This window comes from Gymnoscopelus braueri, assembly GCF_963280865.1.
Source record: "Gymnoscopelus braueri genome assembly, chromosome: 15".
In the NCBI taxonomy this organism is placed as follows: Eukaryota; Metazoa; Chordata; class Actinopteri; order Myctophiformes; family Myctophidae; genus Gymnoscopelus; species Gymnoscopelus braueri.
Window position 1 is genome coordinate 23,226,099 of NC_137620.1, and position 26,023 is coordinate 23,252,121.

The window sequence follows — 26,023 nt, forward strand, 5'->3', positions numbered from 1 at the left end:
TCAAAGTGTACTTAAAGAACCAAAGTAGAAAGTACTCATTATGTAGAATGTCCCATTTCACAAGTTTTCAAATTTATAAAATGTATAAAAAATCTTTTGAAAATAGCCGATCTACAAGCTCACATTGTGTCATATGGCTGAAGTGGGTACTGTATGTTTTGTAATAATAATCCAAATCTACAAAGTAACTAGTAACTAAAGTTTTCAAGTAATTGTAGTAGAGTAAAAGTATAATATTTGCCTCTGGAGTAGAAGTAAAAGTACTGAAATTGGAAATACTCCAGTAGTAAAAGTACCTCAAAAATTGTATTTGAGTACATGTACTTAGTTACTTTACACCACAGGAACCAGACCAGTGAGGAGCCGGAAGGAGGCGGTGCTCCAGAGATCCGGGGACATAAAAGGCGGTGGGACCCACCTCCTCGATCTCTTCCGTCTTCGTCTGTTGGTGGTGTCGCAGGCATGTCTGGAGGTAAGCGCTGTGCAGCTGCTCGTTGTCGGAGAAACATGTGTCTTATTTGTTGTACCATTTGGATATATTGTTTAGTTTTACCTTTGACAAATGCTAACTCCAGGGAACTATCGTATTGCAGCACACTTGGTATAAAATACAGTGTTGATGTTCTCCTCTTCACTGGTTTTCCATTGGATGGCTGTGGATTGGAACAGGCCTCGGTCGGTTTCCAATCCACAACCATCTAATGGAATTGAAGTCTTTTCATAGCCAACTAGGTGGTGTATATGTTACCAACACGTGTATTTCACACTCTTCTGCTGGTATTGTTAACATTTGTGACCACCTGGTTAGTTAATGTAGCTTAACATTTAGATGGCACTGGCTCTACTCTGCAGCAGCGTCTCTCAATGATGAGAATACACAGACCTGTACTGAATGACTGTGATTGCACTAAATATATCTCTGATGTGAGACGTCTGTTTAATATAAGCACTATTGCTGCGAACTTAGTCTTATCATAGACACGCTTATTCCAGTGTTGCCAGGTTTTGAGAGGAATTAAGCAGCCAGGTCTATGAAAACAAGCCACACGAGCGCTTTATTGGCTATTTGAAAATGGCCGAGCTACAAGCTCACAACTTGTAGCTCTGCTTTTTTTTTAAGATTTGGAGGGAATATATTAAACGGATGTGGGGGTTGTTGGGGGTCTGAAGAGAAATTCATTAATTTGGGCGTCCTTGACGTGGAAATGTTTAACTGGTTTAACGTAAGCTTTACAGAAAAGAAGCCCAACGTTGCTTATAATAAGCCGACATGGCAACACTGGTTTATGCCACCCCACCCCTGATTCCCCAGTGGTCACGTGTTGCATTCCATGCTCTTTTTCTGCACCGCGGCTAAAATGTTTCTACTCCTGTTTCCGTTAGGCTGGATGGCACCGAAATGCGGCGAAACTGCTCTTGCAGGTAATTAGATTTTTGAATCTACAGGAGTGATAGTTTTTAATGTGTGTTCTATGGCTAAGATGATAAACCATTATGGCACGTGGGGCAATGGTGCACTGCTACGATCAGATGCAGTGGTGTAAAAGTAACTAAGATATTTTTTACTTAACTGGAGCATTTTCAATACTTTTTTACTTATCTATACTACACTTTACTCTATATGAGAACTTATACGTTTGTAGATTTTGATTATTACAAAACATACAATAACTACTTCAAGCCCTATACATTTCGGCCAATGTAAAATAGCCACACATTTGTTTTCAAAATGATTTTATACATTTGAAAACTTGTGAGATGGGACAGTCTGCATAATGAGTACTTTTATTCAAGTACATTTTGACTTCTGGACTGTTGATACTTTTACTTTAGTAAGGACTTTCCACCACTGGCTACGATGATGTCTTTTGAACTCTCTCACTGAAATCATTTGAGGAAAATGTTATATCAAATGCTGAGTAGCCTGAACTGCCAGAATCCAGGTAGTGTTGATAAAATATAAAATTTGACTTTGGATAATGCTAATGACTGCTATTTTTTTTCTTTTTTAGGTTTGGAAAATGGGGAGAGAACCATCTCTAAAGGTGACTTGTCCTGGAAGATTGTTTTTCAGATGATAAATGCTTAATTTGACCCAATGTGGCTTTACTGGTGCTTAGAGCTCAATGCTACATTGATGATAACGGAACTCTCTCTTACTGAATGAGCCTTTGAAGAAACCCCTTCTTTACCAGATTCTGAGTAGCTTAGATGCTCGCTAGTGAAGCAGATTTCAATGTTGCGATTGTACAAATATTGCATATGTTTAACCTCATGTACTCTCTCAATAGATGACATCTATGAGATGCTAAGGAGCCACCCTGATTGGTAAGTAACCACATGTTAAAGCTAAAATGTATAGTTTCACATGGGTTCTTAATGATGAAACATTTTTTTAAGACAAGCATATGCCTGATATTGGTGATGACAACCTTTACCTGACTTGAACCCTTTTGAACATGGTACTATTTGAGTATTTCCCTACAACATGGTTTGTGGCTAACTATTAACTTACCCTGTAGATGAGCTTACTGTCGTGATGACTTGGTATCTTCCGGCTGTTTCCGGAATGCCTTTGAGCCACTGGAATGCTGGCCTAGGTGAGTTTCATGGCTGCTTTAGTCTAATGAATACATTGGTGTTTAAAATGATGATAATTTTATAGACAAGCATATGCCTGAATTCGTTGATGTCACTCTTGAATCTGATTACACACTGCATTTAAAGCCATTTAGTAGCTGATGCTAGCCTGTATTGAATGATTCTTTTTGTTTTGAATAGGTAGCTGGCTCTTGAGAAGGGAGAGCAAGGATGGTGGTTGCTACACTGGTAAGCCTACTAAATGCTCATGACTTGTCTGTAAGTAAGTGCTCAGACCTGCCTTTTCCTGTTCAACATAACTCAAACTGATTCCAGTGCAATGTGTAGTGCCAGAGTCTCTACTTAATTCAACCAAGTAATATTGATACTTATCTCACCAAGGGCAAGCTAGTGGGGGTGTGTAGGTATGGAAGGCTGCAAATTTAGCATTTTCATCAAGCCGACAAATAGATTTTTCACTCAATCGTGGTCTGGCTTCAGAAGACTAACTTTTCTTGAGGCCTGGTCACCACTGACTTAAGTTGCTATGAACTTTTCTTGCCCTTGACCCCTTGTGGATTTACTGGCATAGCTTTGACTAGGCTTTTATGTTATTGTGCTCACACAAAATGTTGGTTAAAAGGGCAAGGCTTCTCTGACTAGTGTTTTGAGTGGATGAAATGGGGTAAAACCCATAAACCTTCTGGACGACTGATGTCACATGGCAGTTTGTCACCAAAGCCCTGATCATAACACTTGTAGTTTTAAAAGCCATATTGTGCTGCACTTTTCCCCTTCTAATTACTTTGTCTTTCCAGAACATTTGCTGCCCGGGAACTCTAGTCAGTGCAGCTAACCGTGTCCAAAGGTAAGCCACATTAACTACTGCCGTCTTGTGCTTGTATGCTAGTGCAGTTTCTGTGATGATGAACTTAGCTCACTTTGAACCGATGTGAAACGACAACGAACAACTGAGAAACTGCATCATTCAATGCAATTTCACTGTCAAAACTATTCTCAGACCACACACCAACTTGATATGTTCTCCTGTTGCAGATGATTGCTGTGAATGGACTCTGGCTAGAGGACCACCATAGTTTTCAGGTAGGAATGTCTTCTTGGCGTGTAAATATTTTTGCCTTCCAGACAATGATGATAGAATTTGGAATCTCGTTCGTCTGAACTCCTGTTGAGTAACAATTGCTGATGTCAGTGGAGGCTGTAGGTGCTGTTGACTAAACTTGGATCATTTTCACCATACTGAATTTGGCTTTCTTCTGTTTTAGATGACCTAGCAATGAATCTGTGCATCTTGAGCAGTGTAGGATGGACTCTCCTGTTGCATATTGCTGTGACTGTAATATGGCCAGGGAACCACCAAGGCTTTTCAAAAAGGTAGGCATGTCTTGTGCTTGTACGCAAGTGCAGTTTCTGTGATGATGAACTTAGCTCACTTTGAACCGATGTGAAACGACACAAACAACTGAGAAACTGCATCACTTAATGCAATTTCAATGTCAAAACCATTCTCAGACCCCACACCAACTTGATGTTCTGTTGCAGATGATTGCTGTGAATGGACTCTGGCCAGAGGACCACCAATAATTTTCAGGTAGGAATATATTCTTTTGATGGTGTAAATAATCTTGCCTTCCAGACAATGATGATAGAATTTGGAATCTCGTTCGTCTGAACTACTGTTGAGAAACAATTGCTGATGTCAGCGGAGGCTGTAGGTGATTCTGACTAAACTTGGATCATTTACACCGTACTGATTTTGGCTTTCTTCTGTTCTAGATGACCTGACTGTTACAACAGTGTTGGATGACCTCAAATATGTGAAATTAAGGTAAATCTCAATGTTTGCTGAGCATAGTGATTGAAGTTAGGATTCTTTAGAAGAGATTGCTGAACTGTCCACCAGGTTCCTTTTGTGATGACACCCGCACATGTCTTACGCCTTGGCAACGGCAGAACCTGAAAAGGTGGACCCACTGGTGTTGCCTTGGCAATAAGGGGATAGCCTGTTGGGGTTACCAACAGTCTGAAAGGCAACTTGTGGCTGTGATGCAAAATGGCTGACAATTGAGGTGCAAAATGGCTGACATGTGAAGACTTATTCTTGTGGAACTGAAATGTTTTTTTTTTGTCTTGCAGGAGTCTGAAGCTCGGGTGAACCATCACTTTCAGGTTGGTACTGATTTTAATTAAAGCTTTTAACACCTATAATGCATGATTTATCAGTTAATGTATGTTTGGAATTCTAAATCTACAACATGACTGTTAACTAAAGCTGTAAAATAATTGTAGAGTAAAATAATGCCCCTGAGATGTAAGACATGGAAATACTCATGTAAACCTCAAAATTGTAGAGTCTTAGATGTGAGGTAAATTTATACCACCCCAGTATCCTGGGCTCGATGGTAGGAGCGGAAATCACCAGGTGGCTGGAACCACAGGCGTCGTGCATCTCCAAAATGATTCCCCTAGTTTAAAACTTGTTTAGTTTGGGATGTCTAACACATAGCGAGACTAAACTAATTGATTAACATGTGGGGAACAAGTATGCGACACCGGACCCCCCCCCCCTTTTTTTGTAAACAGTCTCACACGGCTAGTTTTAGAATGAATACCAGGCTTTCTTCCAAAGTGGAAAGTCTGATGACGTGAAGTTGCCGCCCCAGTCTGAAAATGCATGACGGATTAATATCCCCTCTGATTGGACTTGTGTCATATTCACACCTATGGTGGGTTCTCGTTTGTGACCATACACAGTGGTGCTTTAAGATACAACGGCTTGACGTTTTCTCTTTCACAACTGGCTTTAAAAAATGCAATTTAAATTTTTATATATGGCCCAACATAGTTTTATTTCAATCCCATCTCTAGTGTTCGTCAGTGCTGTGTTCTGAAGGACCATTCCAGCCAACCATGCAAGGTCAGTACAACTCTGAATGTCTTGCAACAACTTAATCTCTAGGATATTGAATGATGAACTTCATGATAACACAGTCATCCTGCCAGTTCACCCCCCCCGTTGCTCTCCTGTTGACCCAGTATGACACTGACAACCCTGCAAACTACAGGTGTAAGGTGATCTATTGGGACCCTGATGGAGAGTGGCAACTGGTTGTGAAATTGACTGAAACAACGTCTGATCATATCCCCAAAACCACATAGTTGGCCATGGTAATGCCACAGTTTATTGCAGACCTTGCTTTCATTTCATCAACAGGTCTCAACACCTCGTCCTCATAGAGCTGCTGGCTGAAGATGGCTATGCGTTTGACCCCTGCTGTGTTTAAGGTTGGTATGAGCTGATATTTATATTTCAATCTCTTGAGGGATAATATTTATAATTCATGTTGGGTTTGTATACATTTAAGTGATATTATATAAACATTTATTGCCCACGGTTTAGTTTAGTAAATATTTAAATGATCCTAACAAGTAGGCTTGGGTAATATTTTTATGCATTACTCCTGGAAGTGATGAGATCTTGTTACCGCCCCAGTCTGAAAATTCATGACTGACTGGTATGTTCACTGATCCTGAAATTGTATTTTTTTAAATGTGTGCTCTGACTAAGCTGGCCATTGTTTGACATTGTGCTTTTTATTTTTCAACTCAGTGCTGCTATTTGCCCTGAGAAGCTTTATGTTTTACAACTAGTGTTGGGCTGTAATTTTATGTACTGCGCCGCTTGTTTCCAATTTTTAGGTGTCCTGAGCATTGCAGAGAATCCTGTCAAGCCAGCACTGCTAGGTCAGTATAACTCTGAATTGTGGCTGGGCAATACGGCTTAAATCAGGAACTATTGTTTCAAACTCGTGCCTTGATTTTTGCGGAAAAGTCGATATACAAGTTCACAACGTGTTGTGAGCCTGTAGTTGGACTATTTATTTATTTATATCATTTAGCGGAAAAAACAGATTTATTTTTAAATTGTCAGTTTTCCTGCGTTTTCACTATTGCCCAGCCCTACTCGGACTGCCTTTTTACAACTTAACTCTAGGATGTTGCATGATGAAGCAAGTTATACACAGTCACCCTGCCAGTTCTACCTTAATGCTGCTCTCCTGTTGACCCAGTATGACACTGACAACCCTGAATCCTTTCAGGTGTAAGGTGATCTATTGGGACCCTGATGGGGAGTGGCAACTGGTTGTGAAATTGACTGAAACTATTTCTGATCATATCCCCAAAACAAAATGATGTTGGCCATGGTAATGCCACTGTTAATTGCAAACCTTGCTTTAATCTCATCAACAGTTCTGAACACTCATCCACATATTGCAGCTGGCAGACAATGGCAACGTGTTTGGCCCATGCTGTCTTTAAGGTTGGTATGTGCTGATACTGAATCCTGTTAGGTGACTTATTGGGACCCTTATGGAGAGTGGCAACTGGTTGGGAAATTGACTGAATATTTGCACGTCCCAAGAACCGAGTTTTTACATGTCTGTAGAGCCTAGAAGTGACATACCGCTGGTCCTTTTAACTGTAGTATCCCTATTCTGGCCAGTTATAATGAGATTTTGGTACGTGCGGACCCCGGTCATTGAAGTAGATGTGGTGAAGAAAAATGTATGGCTGGTTTATGGACATGCAATTTTACCTACTACTGAAGCCTGATGGAAGTGATGAGGTTTTTACCGCCCCAGTCTGAAAATTCATGACTGACTGGTATAATTTCTTCTGATCCCAAAATTGTCTGACATCATGCACTTATGTTTGGCCCTTGATTCCACATGTGAAATGGGTCGGACTTAAAGAAAAAGATTGATTGCTCTTCTAATGTAATTCCTAAATGTCTATATGGTGTTTTTACCTTGCTTTTGTCTATACACAGATGGGGAGCCCCCTGGTGCGACACTCAAACCAGAGTTTCCAACACCAGAGGTCATGTGACTGGCTGAAATGAACCTGCCAAGATGATGCTTTTAAACCTGCAGCAAGGTTGGTATGCACTGATAATAAATTTAACAAATGATGTTAGGGGGCAATTTTTTTTGGGGGGGAGAAACTACAGACTCCTCCTAATGGAAGTGATGAGATGTTTGTACCGCCCCAGTCTGAAAATTCATGACTGACTGGTATTTTATTTTCTGATTCAATTTGACATCATGCACTCATGTTTGGCCCTCAATTCCACATGAGAAAGGAGTCTTGACTTTAAGAAACTGCTTGATTGCACTTCTACCAATGGAATTCCTAAATGTTTTTTATATGGCTCGTGTTTTTTTTCTCAAACTCTAGATGTTCCGAGTGGTTCCATGTCCTGCAAAGAATCCTTCCAGCCATGCAAGGTCAGTACAACTAAGTCGTTCATCAATTATATTGTTCACTTGATGTACAGCAGTGGCAAGTGTCCACATCATGGAAAACTTGCGGAAGCCTCCTAATGGAAGTGATGAGATGTTTGTACCGCCCCAGTCTGAAAATTCATGACTGACTGGTATATTTTCTTTTCTGATCCCAAAACTGTTTTATGGACCATTTTAAAAATGGGTTTCACGGTGTAGACATGAGATGGTTATTGCATTGTGAAGGCTTGTGATATACCTGTGTAAGTGTTCCTCACTAAAGTTCTCTTTCTTTTTAAAGGTTCTGCACAGAGCTGCCTTGAACTTGGAAGACCGTGTTCATTTATTGGTCCACAACAGCATTGGGATGTTCTGCTCTGAAATGTTTTTTCTTTTTGAACATTTTGCTGTTTATTACAATTGTTAAACATGTTCTCTGCAGTGTCTTTCTTTATTGGGTATGTCTAGGTCATTTGGCATAACCAAAATATAACATCTTGACTAATAAACAAATAATTGCCTCGTGACTACGAGCTGTGCAGCCTCTTTTCTTTGGAACAGTTATTTCCCGTGGTCATCACCCCCTTATTACTGGTGTGCGCTCCAGTTCCATTGTTTGCCTCATTTACCAAATATAGAAGAACTCAAATGATTGTCATGGGTGTTTGTATTGGGGTCAAATTTGTATACTGCTCTTTACATTGGTCCTGTGTATAACAAAGTTACTATAATGTGACACTTTCTGCAGCACATAAGAACTGGAAAGTGTGGAGCATATGCAACATTTTTAAATAAAATATCCTGAATCTTGGTACTGATGCCTGAATGCAAATGACTGCAACCAGATACACTGGTAGCATTAGGTGTATCCTGATAAACCATTACTGTTATCATATTGGCAATGGACACAGGGAATCTGAATTTGGTTGAAGTTTTATAAAATAGTGAAGGGACAGATGTGGCTTTCTTGCCATCTAAGATCAATTTGTACAGAATTTTTTTAAAGTATAAGTCAGTTCTATAAACTGTCTAGTGCTCGTATGCACATTAAAAGCCTTGTGCATGTTTCAATAGTGCATCCAACTTTATTGTACACTTAAATTGCCCTTTAACCAATTACATTTTATATTCACACCAGATTGTGGGCATCACTTGTCGATTTGATACCTGATTAGTCTCGTGTAGCCAGACAACTATTCCACATTTTGAAAATTGTGGGAGGCAACAGTCTGGCCATGCGAGACTAATACCTGATCAAATTGACAGGAAGTGATGCCCACAACGCCCTAGGAAACTTGTGGATACAAAGTGAAGAGCCAGTAATGGGCTCTGTGCATAAATGTAGCAATGAAAATGGGAAACTAAGACAAGTCAACTTGTCATGTGGGTGAGACCTGTGGGAGTCTGTTCCCATGGAAGTGGTATGACCGTATAGAGACCATTTTGTGTACCTAAGGCATCTCTTCCACTTAATTTTCCCTTAGCTTGCTTTGTTCAGCAGCAGATTTGAACTGGATGTGAGTTGAAGGTGTCATGATAGGTTCAAAACTGCCTTCTGGAAACTAGTTATGCACAGAGTTTTAATACTGCCCAGCAGCATGCATAATCTAACCACAGGCACAGGGCTATTAGAGAGAAACGATACAGGTGCAAAAAATTATGATCTGAGACTTGTCTCATCAGTAGCCTGCATGTAAGACCTAAGAAGGCATCATCCCACAGCCTAGACATAGTTAGGGTTGCACCCACGTCTGCGTGCGACACACACACACACACACACACACACACACACAATCTTGTTCTGTCTCAGCTTAGTCTGTACCCACCTAGTGGTTGTTTGAGATATTACAGTTATGTTCTACTAATTGCCAAGTAACCTCGCATCACCAGTCTTTCCACCTCGGAGGAAAGCCTGGTGTCTGTTACTAAAGACCCATATGATCCGGTCTAGGCCACGCCTACTGAAAAAGAAAAAAGAAAAAAGAATCCTGTTTCCGGATTGTCGCGATCCGGTTTTGCGGTGCCGCTTTGTTTTGGTTCCCCAATCCCTATTTAAATGGAATAGAATTTCCCCGTGGGATAATACGGATAATACAGACGCTAAATAGTCTCCGGAAAGTACACTCACATTTATATTTAAAAAATAAGCTAAACTACGCCGCATCAAGGATTTTATAGGACGGACCTATTTTGGGGTGAGACGTGTTTCCGGTTTGTCGCGATCCGGTCGCTGATGACGCGGATGACGTAGAGCTCCCGACCGGATCATATACCCGAAAAGGAATGGTGCCCAGGCTAATTGCCAAGCACATGGCCTTTTGTCAATTACACAGCTGTTTGCCATAACAATTATGTGTAGTCTTTAAGAAAGCCTAGCCCAAGGACATGTGGTCAGTCAAATGCTTGTTCAGCACAACCCAGCCTTGACTTTCCTGCCTGAAAGAGTTTCATCACTTGTAAGTTCATTTGGCCAATACATGTTTGTATTAAGAATGTTAAAATGCTAGCCATTTGCTATCTTAGTTTATACCTGTTTTGTTGGGTAATGCTAATTCAAGGAATGTCTGAGTCTATTTGCATAGACTCTTACATATTTACATAGGCTACTTGATTCAGTATGCTGACTGCACTTTATTTTGAGTTAGTGTTTTACTGTACATCTATTTAGATATTTCCTTTAGCTGATGTTTGTATTTCAGTTTTCTGAAATTGTACTTTGGTGAGAAAACAGACTATAGTATATAAACGGTCAACTTCTTCGAGTCTTGTTCGCTACCTGTTTGTGTTCAGACACGCAATGAGAGCAGGACACAAACAAACAAAAACAGACACACACACACACACACACACAGATACACACACACACACACAGATACACACACACAACCTCATCTGATATACACATTAAATTAACATTAACACATTTTGTTAAGTGAAATGCAGCCTGAAACACTGGAAATGGGAATATTCAAGGCTGTCGGAATCCCTTGCCTTTCAAGATTTATCATTACGGCTTACATACAAGTACATAAGCCTAAAAAAATCATTAGACATAGACTTCTGTGGGAAAAACTTAAGAGCTTGATCCATATAGTTAGCCAACAACAAATGCTTAGTTCAGCACAAAGAAACTGTGAAGCAGATTTCAATTTAGCAATTGTACAAATATTGCATGCACATATTTAACCTCATGTACTCTATAGATCTATGAGATGCTATTAAGGAGCCACCTGTCCCTGATTGGTAAGTAACCACATGTTAAAGTTGAAATTGTAGAGTTTCACATGGGTTCTTCTAAATGATGAAAACATTTTCTAAGACAAGCATATGCCTGATATTGGTGATGACAGCCTTTAACTGACTTAAACCCTATTGAAGATGGTACTCTTTTCCCTACAACATGGTTTGTGGCTAACAATTAACTTATCCTGTAGATGAGCTTACTGTCATATCTTCTGGCTGTTCCCTGAATGCCTTGGATGCACTGGAATGCTGGCCTAGGTGAGTTTCAGGCTGCTTTAGTTTAATAAATAAATGGGCCTTGGGGTTTAAAATGATTTTGATAGACAAGCATATGCCTGAATTCATTGATGTCACTCTTGAATCTGATTACACTTTGCATTAAAAGCAATTGTGTAGCTAAGCTGATGCTAGACTGTATTGAATGACTTCTTGTTTTGAATAGGTGGCTGGTTCTTGTACAAGGAAAGCAAGGATGTTGATTGCTATGTGTAAGCCTACTAAATGCTCATGACTTGGCTGTAAGTGCTCAGACCTGCCTTCCCTGTTCAGCATAACTCAAACTGATTCCAGCGCAATGTGTAGTGCCAGAGTCTCTACTTAATTCAACCAAAGTAATATTGATACTTATCTCACCTAGGGCAAGCTAGTAGGGGAGTGTAGGCATGGAAAGCTGCCATTTATTTTTATTTTAATCAAGCAGACCATTCAATAGATTAAGCAAGTTGCTATGACATTTTGCTTGCCCTTGACCCCTTATGGATCTACTGGCATAGATTTGACTAAACTTTGTATGTGCTATTGGGCAAACATAATGTCGGTTAAAAGGGCAAGGCTTCTCTGACCAGTGTTTTGAGAGGATGAAATGGGGTAAACCCCATAAACCTTCTGGACGACTGATGTCACATGGCAGTCTGTCACCAAAGCCCTGATCATAACACTTGTCAATTTATTTAAGCCAAATGGTGCTGCAATTTTATTTCTAATTACTTGATGTTTTTCCAGAACATTTGCTGCCTGGGAACTCTTATCAGTGGAGTGTCAATGTAGCCAATCGTGTCCAAAGGTAAGTCATATTAACTACTGCCGTCTTGCGCTTGTACGCAAGTGCAGTTTCTGTGATGATGAACTTAGCTCACTTTGAACCGATGTGAAACAACACAAACAACTGAGAAACTGCATCACTTAATGCAATTTCAATGTCAAAACCATTCTCAGACCACACACCAACTTGATATGTTCTGTTGCAGATGATTGCTGTGAATGGACTCTGGCCAGAGGACCACCAAGAATTTTCAGGTAGGAATATATTTTTTTGACGGTGTAAATAATCTTGCCTTCCAGACAATGATGATAGAATTTGGAATCTCGTTCGTCTGAACTGCTGTTGAGAAACAATTGCTGATGTCAGCGGAGGCTGTAGGTGATGCCATTGCTGACTAAACTTGTGTCATTTACACTGTACTGAATTTGGCTTTCTTCTGTTCTAGATGACCCAGCAGTGACGCTGAGGTCATCCAATACTGCTCAAGATGCAACAAATATAGCAAATTAAGGTATATCTCAATGTTTGCTGATCATACAGTGATTGAATTGGGATTCTTTAGTAGCTGAACTTTCCATCAGGTTCCTTTTGTGATGGCACCCGCACATGTCTTATGCCTTAGCAACGCCAGAACCTGAAAAGGTGGACCCCTGGTGTTGCCTTGGCAATATATACTGATTTTAATTAAGGCTTTTAACACCTATACAACATTATTTATCAGTTAATGTAGGTTTTGAATTCATAATCTAAATCTACAACATGACTGGTAACTAAAGCTGTAAAATGATTGTAGTAGAGTAAAAAGTACAGTGTTTGCCCGGAGATGTAGAGACATGGAAATACTCAATGAAAGTAAACCTCAAAATAGTAATAGTAGTCTCGGATGTGGTGAGGTAAATTTATACCGCCCCAGTCTGAAAATGCATGAAGGACTGGTATCCCCTCTGATCAGACTTGTTGTGCCATATTCACACATGGTTGGTTCTCGTTTGTGACCATACACAGTGGTGCATACACGGCTTGACGTTTTCTGGCTTTCAAAAATGGAATTTAATGTTTATATATGGCCCAACATAGTTTTTGTTTCCATCCCATCTCTAGTTGTCGTCAGTGCTGTGTTGTAAAGGACTATTTCAGCCAACCATGCAAGGTCAGTACAACTCTGAATGTCTTGCTGCAACTATCTCAAGGATATTGAATGATGAATCAAAAGTTAAACAGTCACCCTGCCAGTTCACCCCCCCTGTTGCTCTCCTGTTGACCCAGTATGACACTGACAACCCTGAATCCTTTCAGGTGTAAGGTGATCTATTGGGACCCTGATGGAGAGTGGCAACTGGTTGTGAAATTGTTTAGTTTTACCTTTGACAAATGCTAACTCCAGGAACTATCGTATTGCAGCACACTTGGTATAAAATACAGTTTTGATGTTCTCCTCTTCACTGGTTTTCCATTGGATGGTTGTGGATTGGAACAGGCCTCGGTCGGTTTCCAATCCACAACCATCTAATGGAATTTAAGTCTTTTCATAGCCAACTAGGTGGTGTATATGTTACCAACACGTGTATTTCACACTCTTCTGCTGGTATTGTTAACATTTGTGACCACCTGGTTAGTTAATGTACCTTAACATTTAGATGGCACTGGCTCTACTCAGCAGCAGTGCAGCAGCGTCTCTCAATGATGAGAAACACAGACCTGTACTGAATGACTGTGATTGCACTAAATATATCTCTGATGTGAGACGTCTAGTGTTGCCATATTTTGAGAGGAATTAAGCAGCCAGGTCTATGAAAATAAGCCACAAGAGCCACACGAGCGCTTTATTGACTATTTGAAAATGCCGAGCTACAAGCTCACAACTTGTAGCTCTGCTTTTTTCTAAAAGATTTGGAGGGAATATATTAAACAGATGTGGGGGTTGTTGGGGGTCTGCAGAGAAATTCATTAATTTGGGCGTCCTTGACATGGAAATGTTTAACTGGTTTAACGTAAGCTTTACAGAAAAAGCGGCTGCACCGCGGCTAAAATGTTTCTACTCCTGTTTCCGTTAGGCTGGATGGCACTGATATGTGGCGAAACTGCTCTTGATGGTAATTAGATTTTTGAGTCTACAGGAGTGATGGTTTTTAATGTGTGTTCTATGGCTAACATGATACACTATTATGGCACGTGGGGGCAATGGTGCACTGCTACGATCAGATTCAGTGGTGTAAAAGTAGCTAAGATACTTTTTTCCTTAACTGGAGCATTTTCCATACTTTTTACTTATCTCTACTACACAACATACAATAACCACTTAAAGCCCTATATACATTTCGGCCAATGTAAAATAGCCACTCATTTGTTTTCAAAATGATTTTATACATTTGAAGACTTGAGATGGGACATTCTGCATTATGAGTAGTTTTACTCAAGTACATTTTGAATTCTGGACTGTTGTGTTGATACTTTTACTTAAGTAAGGACTTTTTCCACCACTGGCTACGATGATGTCTTTTGAACTCTCTCACTGAAATCATTTGAGGAAAATGTTAAATCAAATGCTGAGTAGCCTGAACTGCCAGAATCCAGGTAGTGTTGATAAAATATAAAATTTGACTTTGGATAATGCGAATGGCTGCTCTTTTTTTTTTCTTTTTTAGGTTTGGAAAATGGGGAGAGAACCATCTCTAAAGGTGACTTGTCCTGGAAGATTGTTTTTCAGATGATAAATGCTTAATTTGACCCAATGTGGCTTTACTGGTGCTTAGAGCTCAATGCTACATTGATGATAACTGAACTCTCTCTTACTGAATGAGCCTTTGAAGAAACCCCTTCTTTACCAGATTCTGAGTAGCTTAGATGCTCGCTAGTGAAGCAGATTTCAATGTTGCAATTGTACAAATATTGCATATGTTTAACCTCATGTACTCTCTCAATAGATGACATCTATGAGATGCTAAGGACTAAGGAGCCACCCTGATTGGTAAGTAACCACATGTTAAAGCTAAAATGTATAGTTTCACATGGGTTCTAAATGATGAAACATTTTTTTAAGACAAGCATATGCCTGATATTGGTGATGACAACCTTTACCTGACTTGAACCCTATTGAAGATGGTACTTTTTGAGTATTTCCCTACAACATGGTTTGTGGCTAACTATTAACTTACCCTGTAGATGAGCTTACTGTCGCGATGACTTGGTATCTTCTGGCTGTTTCCTGAATGCCTCTGGAATGCTGGCCTAGGTGAGTTTCATGGCTGCTTTAGTATAATTAATACATTGGTGTTTAAAATGATGATAATTTGATAGACAAGCATATGCCTGAATTCGTTGATGTCACTCTTGAATCTGATTACACACTGCATTTAAAGCCATTTAGTAGCTGGTGCTAGCCTGTATTGAATGACTTTTTGTTTTGAATAGGTAGCTGGCTCTTGAGAAAGGAGAGCAAGGATGGTGGTTGCTAAACTGGTAAGCCTAATAAATGCTCATGACTTGGCTGTAAGTAAGTGCTCAGACCTGCCTTCCCTGTTCAACATAACTCAAACTGATTCCAGTGCAATGTGTAGTGCCAGAGTCTCCACTTAATTCAACCAAGTAGCATTACTTATCTCACCAAGGGCAAGCTAGTGAAGGAGTGTAGGCATGGAAGGCTGCAAATTTAGCCTTTTCATCAAGCCGACACATTTTTCACTCAATCGTGGTCTGGCTTCAGAAGACTTAACTTTCTTGAGGCCTGGTCACCACTGACTTAAGTTGCTATGAACTTTTCTTACCATTGACCCCTTGTGGATTTACGACTACACACAAAATGTTAGTTAAAAGGGCAAGGCTTCTCTGACTAGTGTTTTGAGAGGATGAAATGGGGTAAAACCCATAAACCTTCTGGACGACTGATGTCACATGGCAGTTTGTCACCAAAGCCCTGATCATAACACTTGTCGTTTTAAAAGCCATATTGTGCTGCACTTTTCCCCTTCTAATTATTATTGTCTTTCCAGTACATTTGCTGCCCGGGAACTCTAATCAGTGCAGCTAAGGGCTCGTACACATTGCAGGAGATTTGGTCCGATATTGCTGTCGCCGACATTTTTTGGCGCTCGCCGACAAAACCTCCCGATCTGACGCAGATCGGCATTTGATCTGCGAGATAATGCTCGCTCTGTGTGAAAGGTTCCGCGAGACGATGCGGCCGCGATTATCCGCTCTGCGACGGCTTTCCGACCGTTTTCAGATAACTACCATGTTAGATATTCAGCTCTGTCCCAGACAGGACAGCAGACAATATCGTACAGTATGAAAGGAGCTGCGACCACCTTGTAAAGAGATGAATGCTACAGCCAATGAGAGCACATTACAGCCACCGTGGCTATGGAACCTGACCACAACAAACAGATCCCCCTCATAGTTACCGTCCAGACAGTCCTGTATTAAGTTAAACATTATTATAAAACAGAATGAGAGTGAGTGAGCATGCTCGAAGGGGGCTGTTTATTTGAGACTATTGCACAGAGATAGAGAGAGAGAGAAAGACACAGAGAGCGAGCGGTGTGTGTGTGTGTGTGTGTGTGTGTGTGTGTCATTGTTGCCAGATTTTGCGAGAGAAATAAGCAACCAGGTTTGTGAAAACAAGCCCAACAACTATGAGCACTTTAAGCCTATATACAAATACATTGGATACTTGAAAATAGACGATCTACAAGCTCACGTTGTAGATAGGCTATTTTTAAAGAAGAAATTGGGGGGGGGGGGGGGGGATTTGTGGAATATTTTCCAAATCCACACAGATCTTGTATGGGGGTCTATGGCACAATATATTTTCAGAAGGGGGAGGTATGCGCCTCTGCGGACAATTAATTATTATTATTAATTTGGGGGGCCTTGCCATGAACATGTTTGAGAACAACTGGTTCAAACAATATTAGGAAACAAGGCCAAAAAAGCAACTTTACAGAAAAACAATCCCAAAGTCGCTTATAATAAGCGGACATGGCAACGCTGTCACTGACTTCAGCGCACTTGACGTGCCAGAGAGAGAGAGGGAGAGGGGGAGAGGGAGAGAGGCATATCACGGGATACGTCGATTAAAATGAATTGGAATAAACACAAATGTATGTATTGGGTCTGACTCTGGAGATCCAGATCCTAGTGAACTATCCTACAGTGTGTCAGCCCTTGTCGGGGATCAATCCTGTTGTGAAGACCACAACGATATTATGACAGCCGATTTCAAGAAATAAACTCCTGCAGTGTGTTATGCTTAACGATCAGATGACCCCCCGACCACTTTAAGGTCTTGCAGTCTGTACCTGTCTCTCCCGTGTCCAAAGGTAAGCCACATTAACTACTGCCGTCTTGTGCTTGTATGCTAGTGCAGTTTCTGTGATGATGAACTTAGCTCACTTTGAACCGATGTGAAACGACACGAACAACTGAGAAACTGCATTCAATGCAATTTCAATGTCAAAACTATTCTCAGACCACACACCAACTTGATATGTTCTCCTGTTGCAGATGATTGCTGTGGACTCTGGCTAGAGGACCACCATAGAGTTTCAGGTGGGAATGTCTTTTTGGCATGTAAATATTTTTGCCTTCCAGACAATGATGATAGAATTTGGAATCTCGTTCGTCTGAACTGCTGTTGAGTAACAATTGCTGATGTCAGTGGAGGCTGTGTAGGTGATGCTGACTAAACTTGGATCATTTACACCATACTGAATTTGTCTTTCTTCTGTTTTAGATGACCTAGCAGTGAATCTGTGCATCTTGAGCAGTGTAGGATGGACTCTCCTGTTGCATATTGCTACAACTGTAATATGGCCAGGGAACCACCAAGGCTTTTCAAAAAGGTACGCATGACTTGTTTTGGCAGTGTAAATATTCTTGCCTTCCAGACAATGATGATAGAATTTGGAATCTCGTTCGTCTGAACTGCTGTTGAGAAACAATTGCTGATGTCAGCGGAGGCTGTAGGTGATTCTGACTAAACTTGGATCATTTACACTGTACTGATTTTGGCTTTCTTCTGTTCTAGATGACCTGAGTGCATCTTGAACAGTGTTGGATGACCTCAAATATGTGAAATTAAGGTAAATCTCAATGTTTGCTGAGCATACAGTGATTGAATTAGGATTCTTTCGAAGAGATTGCTGAACTGTCCACCAGGTTCCTTTTGTGATGACACCCGCACATGTCTTACGCCTTGGCAACGGCAGAACCTGAAAAGGTGGACCCACTGGTGTTGCCTTGGCAATAAGGGGATAGCCTGTTGGGGTTACCAACAGTCTGAAAGGCAACTTGTGGCTGTGATGCAAAATGGCTGACAATTGAGGTGCAAAATGGCTGACATCTTGTGGAACTGAAATGTTTTTTTGTCTTGCAGGAGTCTGAAGCTCGGGTGAACCATCACTTTCAGGTTGGTACTGATTTTAATTAAAGCTTTTAACACCTATAATGCATGATTTATCAGTTAGTATGTTTTGAATTCTAAATCTCCAACATGACTGTTAACTAAAGCTGTAAAATAATTGTAGTTGAGTAAAAAAATGCCCCTGAGATGTAAGACTCATGTAAACCTCAAAATTGTAATTGAGTCTTAGATGTGATGTAAATTTATACCACCCCAGTATCCTGGGCTCGATGGTAGGAGCGGAAATCACCAGGTGGCTGGAACCACAGGCATCGTGAATCTCCAAAATGATTCCCCTAGTTTAAAATTTGTTTAGTTTGGGATGTCTAACTCATAGCGAGACTAAACTAATTGATTAACATGTGGGGAACAAGTATGCGACACCGGAACACCCCCCCCCTTTTTTTTTTGTAAACCGTCTCACACGGCTAGTTTTAGAATGAATACCAGGCTTTCTTCCAAGGTGGAAAGTCTGGTGACGTGAAGTTGCCGCCCCAGTCTGAAAATGCATGACTGATTAATATCCCCTCTGATTGGACTTGTGTCATATTCACACCCATGATGGGTTCTCGTTTGTGACCATACACAGTGGTGCTTTAAGATACAACGGCTTGACGTCTTCTCTTTCACAACAACACAACAAAATTGAATTTAAATGTTTATGTGACCCAACATAGTTTTATTTCAATCCCATCTCTAGTGTTCGTCAGTGCTGTGTTCTAAAGGACCATTCCAGCAAACCATGCAAGGTCAGTACAACTCTGAATGTCTTGCCACAACTTAATCTCTAGGATATTGAATGATGAATTTCATGAAGACACAGTCACCCTGCCAGTTCACCCCCCCCCCCGTTGCTCTCCTGTTGACCCGGTATATGACTGACAACCCTGCAAACTACAGGTGTAAGGTGATCTATTGGGACCCTGATGGAGAGTGGCAACTAGTTGTGAAATTGACTGAAACCACGTCTGATCATATCCCCAAAACCACTTAATGTTGGCCATGGTAATGCCACAGTTTATTGCAGACCTTGCTTTCATTTCATCAACAGGTCTCAACACCTCATCCTCATAGAGCTGCTGGCTGAAGATCGCTATGCGTTTGACCCCTGCTGTGTTTAAGGTTGGTATGAGCTGATATTTATCTTTCAATCTCTTGAGGGACAATTCAGATAATATTTATAATTCATGTTGGGTTTGTATACATTTAAGTGATATTATATAAATAACCTAACATCTATTGCCCATGGTTTAGTTTAGTTGAGTAAATATTTAAATGATCCTAACAAGTAGGCTTGGGTAATATTGTTATGCATTACTCCTGGAAGTGATGAGATCTTGTTACCGCCCCAGTCTGAAAATTCATGACTGACTGGTATGTTCACTGATCCTGAAATTGTATTTTGTCAAATGTGTGCTCTGACTAAGCTGGCCTTCAGTTTGACATTGTGCTTTTTATTTTTCAACTCAGTGCTGCTATTTGCCCTGAGAAGCTTTATGTTTTACAACTAGTGTTGGGCTGTAATTTTATGTACTGCGCCGTTTGTTTCCAATTTTTAGGTGTCCTGAGCGTTCCAGAGAATCCTGCCAAGCCAGCACTGCTAGGTCAGTATAACTCTGAATTGTGGCTGGGCAATACGGCTTAAATCAGGAACTATAATTTCAAACTCGTTCCTTGATTTTTGTGAAAAGGTCGATATACAAGTTCACAATGTGTTGTGAGCCTGTAGTTGGCTATTTATATATATCATTTAGCGGAAAAAACAGACTTCTTTTTAAATTGTCAGTTTTGCTGCATTTTCACTGTATTGCCCAGCCCTACTCGGACTGCCTTTCTACAACTTAAACTCGAGGATGTAGCATGATGAAATATACATTATACACAGTCACCCTGCCAGTTCTACCTTAATGCTGCTCTCCTGTTGACCCAGTATGACACTGACAACCCTGAATCCTTTCAGGTGTAAGGTGATCTATTGGGACCCTGATGGGGAGTGGAAACTGGTTGTGAAATTGACTGAAACTATTTCTGATCATATCCCCAAAACAAAATTATGTTGGCCATGGTAATGCCACTGTTAATTGCAAACCTTGCTTTAATCTCATCAACAGTTCTGAACACTCATCCACATATTGCAGCTGGCAGACAATGGCAACGTGTTTGGCCCATGCTGTCTTTAAGGTTGGTATGTGCTGATACTGAATCCTGTTAGGTGACCTATTGGGACCCTTATGGAGAGTGGCAACTGGTTGGGAAATTGACTGAATAGTCCCAAGAACCGAGTTTTTACATGTCTGTAGAGCCTAGAAGTGACATACCGCTGGTCCTTTTAACTGTAGTATCCCTATTCTGGCCAGTTATAATGAGATTTTGGTACGTGCGGACCCCGGTCATTGAAGTAGATGTGGTGAAGAAAAATGTGTGGCTGGTTTATGGACAGTGACATTTTACCTACTACTGAATAGTCTGGTTCACTATGTAATTTTGTCGGATTTTTTTGAAGATTTGCAAAACTATACATTTTTGGAAAGGTTATTGTCTAAGGAATCAGAAAATCAATGTTTGCATTTGCCCAGATGTGTATATGGCGGCCATATTGGCAATTACAAAATGGCCACCCTAAAATGTACGTTTTTTAATATCTCTGCCTCTAAATAAGCTGGAACATTGATTTTAACTCTTAAACCTACATTTTCAGTGTCGAGGAATCCAATGGTGGTAATTATAAACCTACAAAACCTTACAATATTAACCCTTAGATGCATGACTGAGTCCAAAATGACCAGATGTGGTTGTTTTCTTGCAATAGCTTTGTAATTAAAAAAACATTTATCAATTCATATTGAAGATTTGCAAAACTATACATTTTTGGAAAGGTTATTGTCTAAGGAATCATAAAATCAATGTTTGCATTTGCCCAGATGTCTGTGGCCATATTGGAATTGACAAAATGGCCACCGTAAAATGTATGTTTTGTAATATCTTGGCTTCTAAATAAGATGGAACATTGTTTTTAATGGCTAAACCTACATTTTCAGGGTCAAGGAATCCAATGGTGCAAGTTATCATTTCATTTTTTTGTATCATCCCATTGACAGACATAATCCATCATATGGGTAAAAACAGCACAGCCCAGGCAGTCAGTCAGATACTAACTCAGTGTTCTTTTTATTTCTTTTAACTGAACTTTGGATGTTTGTGTAACCATCTTAAACATCATGACATGTGTAATCTTAGACAGTCTCTATCCATCATCATCATCATCATCATCACTTTCGTGCATCACAGCTTGGGAATCATCATCGTTCTGGCACTGGCTGCTGCACTGACACATTTCAGTAAGACTAAGTCCTTAGCTTTGCAGGAACATCTGCCAGAAGAACAGTCTGATTTGCACTTGCATTGAACCATCTCAAGGATGGCCTTTGGAGCTGGGAGGACCTCTGTGGTCGTTGGTTTCAGCATGCCACCCGAGTGTTTGAAGTACCCATTTTGCAGGGGATCCAGCTGTGGATCCTGCAGAGCAATGGCTGCTTGTGCCCATGCCCTTGTTTGGACATGGACTCTCAAAATGTGCTGTTTCAGAGCTCCAGGTGTTGGAGGGAGCTTGTCACTTTCTGCCCTGTGCTTGCAGAACAGATGCCATCGCAGTTCAGGGATTGTCTTGATGTTGATACCCTTGGGTGAGTAAGCTGTAAGGACTCCAGCGTTGACAGCATTCCTTCCATCACTTCTGCTTCATCCAAAAGCATCTGCAGAGCTTTGATAATATCTCCATCCGTTTTGAGGTAGACCTGCAGCCAGGTTGCCTTGCTTATACGGGAGAACCTCCCTGTGTTGTCGGCCCCAGTGAATGCATGGAAGGCTGGCAAAGCCTTTGCTCTTTCTTTACCTAGAGCTCGCCACAATCTTCAATCTGCACAACACCAGAGGCCATAGAAATAGACGTGTTCATCAGCAGGAGGTCGTAGTTTGCTGTGACTAGCACTAAAACGTCCGTATCTGGGGAGAAAAATACCAACTGTGCATCAGGTGGGTTTCGCTGTGAAGCCAGCACAGCCTGGTGGATCAGCAGTGTGTCTGCTTCTTCGTGGTTATTTTCTTCAAAGACCAGGTCTTTGTTGCTCCTAGTGTATCTAGAAGCAGACGTGATGATCAGCTTGGAGGATCCCCTGTTGTACTCTAGTGTTTTGGTATCAAGATAGTCAGTCAGATCAGCCTTCGTCTTGTCATGGGAGAGGAACCTGCTCATCGGGATGTGTTTGATGGTAGGCAAGGCAACCTGGCTGCAGGTCTACCTCAAAACGGATGAAGATGTTATCAATGCTCTACAGATGCTTTTGGATGAAGCAGAAGTGATGGAAGGAATGCTGTCAACGCTGGAGTCCTTACAGCTTACTCACCCAAGGGTATCAACATCAAGACAATCCCTGAACTGCGATGGCATCTGTTCTGCAAACACAGGGCAGAAAGTGACAAGCTCCCTCCAACACCTGGAGCTCTGAAGCAGCACATCTTGAGAATCCATGTCCAAACAAGGGCATGGGCACAAGCAGCCATTAATATGCAGGATCCACAGCTGCATCCCCTGCAAAATGGGTACTTCAAACACTTGGATGGCATGATGAAACCAACGACCACAGAGGTCCTCCCAGCCCAAAAGGCCATCCTTGAGATGGTTCAATGCAAGTGTAAATCTGACTGTTCTTCTGGCAGATGTTCCTGCAAAGCTAAGGACTTAGCCTGTACTGAAATGTGTCATTGCAGCAGCCAGTGTCAGAACGATGTCGATTCCCAAGCTGTGACGCACGAAAGTGATGATGATGATTATGATGATGCATAGAGACTGTCTAAGATTACACATGTCATGATGTTTAAGATGGTTACACAAACATCCAAAGTTCACAGTTAAAAGAAATAAAAAGAACACTGGGTTAGTATCTGACTGACTGCCTGGGCTGTGCTGTTTTTACCCATATGATGGATTATGTCAATGGGATGATACAAAAAATGAAATGATAACTTGCACCATTGGATTCCTTGACCCTGAAAATGTAGGTTTAGCCATTAAAAACAATGTTCCATCTTATTTAGAAGCCAAGATATTACAAGACATACATTTTACGGCGGCCATTTTGTCAATTCCAATATGGCCACAGACGTCTGGGCAAATGCAAACATTGATTTTATGATTCCTTAGACAATAACCTTTCCAAAAATTTATAGTTTTGCAAATCTTCAATATGAATTGATAAATGTTTTTTAATTACAAAGATATTGCAAGAAAACAACCACATCTGGTCATTTTGGACTCAGTCATGCATCTAAGGGTTAATATTGTAAAGTTTTGTAGCTTTATAATTACCACCATTGGATTCCTCGACACTGAAAATGTAGGTTTAGGAGTTAAAATCAATGTTCCAGCTTATTTAGAGGCCGAGATATTAAAAAACGTACATTTTAGGGTGGCCATTTTGTAATTGCCAATATGGCCGCCATATACACATCTGGGCAAATGCAAACATTGATTTTCTGATTCCTTAGACAATAACCTTTCCAAAAATGTATAGTTTTGCAAATCTTCAAAAAAATCCGACAACATTGTAAATCTAAGCATAAGGAACCAGACTAGAAGCCTGATGGAAGTGATGAGGTTTTTACCGCCCCAGTCTGAAAATTCATGACTGACTGGTATAATTTCTTCTGATCCCAAAATTGTCTGACATCATGCACTTAAGTTTGGCCCTTGTTTCCACATGTGAAATGGGTCGGACTTAAAGAAAAAGATTGATTGCTCTTCTAATGTAATTCCTAAATGTCTATATGGTGTTTTTTACCTTGCTTTTGTCTATACACAGATGGGGAGCTCCCTGGTGCGACACTCAAACCAGAGTTTCCAACACCAGAGGTTGTGTGACTGGCTGAAATGAACCTGCCAAGATGATGCTTTTAAACCTTCAGCAAGGTTGGTATGCACTGATAATAAATTTAACAAATGATGTTAGGGGGCTAATGGAAGTGATGAGATGTTTGTACCGCCCCAGTCTGAAAATTCATGACTGACTGGTATTTTCTTTTCTGATCCCAAAATTGTAAATCTTTGGGTCAGTTTGACATCATGCACTCATGTTTGGCCCTCAATTCCACATGTAAAAGGAGTCTGACTTTAAGAAACTGCTTGATTGCACTTCTACTAATGTAATTCCTAAATGTTTTTTATATGGCTCGCGTTTTTTGTTTTTATCTCAAACTCTAGTTCCGAGTGGTTCCATGTCCTGAAAAGAATCCTTCCAGCCATGCAAGGTCAGTACAACTAAGTCGTTCATCAATTATATTGTTCACTTGATGTACAGCAGTGGCAAGTGTCCACATCATGGAAAACTTGCGGAAGCCTCCTAATAGAAGTGATGAGATGTTTGTACCGCCCCAGTCTGAAAATTCATGACTGACTGGTATATTTTCTTTTCTGATCCCAAAACTGTTTTATGGACCATTTTAAAAATGGGTTTCACGGTGTAGACATGAGATGGTTATTGCATTGTGAAGACTTGTGATATACCTGTGTAAGTGTTCCTCACTAAAGTTATCTCTTTCTTTTTAAAGGTTCTGCACAGAGCTGCCTTGAACTTGGAAGACCTTGTTCATTTATTGGTCCACAACAGCATTGGGCTGTTCTGCTCTGAAATGTTTTTTCTTTTTGAACATTTTGCTGTTTATTACAATTGTTAAACATGTTCTCTGCAGTGTCTTTCTTTATTGGGTATGTCTAGGTCATTTGGCTTAACCAAAATATAACAACTTAACTAATAAACAAATAATTGCCTCGTGACTACGAGCTGTGCAGCCTCTTTTCTTTGGAACAGTTATTTCCCGTGGTCATCACCTCCTTATTACAGGTGTGCGCTCCTGTTCCATTGTTTGCCTCATTTACCAAATATAGCAGAACTCAAATGATTGTCATGGGTGTTTGTATTGGGGTCAAATTTGTATACTGCTCTTTACATTGGTCCTGTGTATAACAAATTACTGTACAATGTGACACTTTCTGCAGCACATAAGAACTGGAAAGTGTGGAGCATATGCAACGTTTTTAAATAAAATATCCTGAAGCTTGGTACTGATGCCTGATTGCAAATGACTACAACCAGATACACCGGTAGCATTAGGTGTATCCTGATAAACCATTACTGTTATCATATTGGCAATGGACACAGGGAAACTTACTTTGGTTGAAAAGGTTTATAAAATAGTGAAGGGACAGATCAATTTGTACAGCATTTTTTGAAAGCAGTCAGTTCTATAAACTGTCAATTGTGCTAGTGCTCGCATGTACATTAAAAGCCTTGTGCATGTTTCAATAGTGCATCCAACTTTATTGTACACTTAAATTGCCCTTTAACCAATTACATTTTATATACATCTTAGAGGTTGTGGGCATCACTTGACGATTTG

General features: G+C 40.5%; 2 long non-coding RNA genes across 7 annotated transcripts; both read left to right on the forward strand.

The window, feature by feature from the left end:
• Positions 1-437: 437 nt before the first annotated feature.
• On the forward strand, positions 438-25,394 carry LOC308102305. 6 transcript variants are annotated; one of them, XR_013934632.1, is made up of 19 exons: positions 438-472; positions 1,384-1,422; positions 2,013-2,045; positions 2,292-2,328; positions 2,523-2,600; positions 2,782-2,829; positions 3,399-3,448; positions 3,637-3,684; positions 3,867-3,975; positions 4,144-4,192; positions 4,378-4,429; positions 4,738-4,770; positions 5,470-5,518; positions 5,816-5,886; positions 6,301-6,345; positions 6,853-6,922; positions 7,433-7,539; positions 7,840-7,889; positions 25,175-25,394. It is a non-coding gene; the product is annotated as an uncharacterized lncRNA (long non-coding RNA). The 6 variants fall into 6 exon arrangements; XR_013934635.1 differs by lacking the exon at positions 25,175-25,394 and adding an exon at positions 8,188-8,413 and having other exon boundaries at positions 4,114-4,192; XR_013934636.1 differs by lacking the exon at positions 25,175-25,394 and adding an exon at positions 8,188-8,413.
• On the forward strand, positions 14,585-16,198 carry LOC308102306. The gene is made up of 5 exons (XR_013934638.1): positions 14,585-14,849; positions 15,096-15,139; positions 15,334-15,403; positions 15,583-15,630; positions 16,161-16,198. It is a non-coding gene; the product is annotated as an uncharacterized lncRNA (long non-coding RNA).
• Positions 25,395-26,023: the final 629 nt, after the last annotated feature.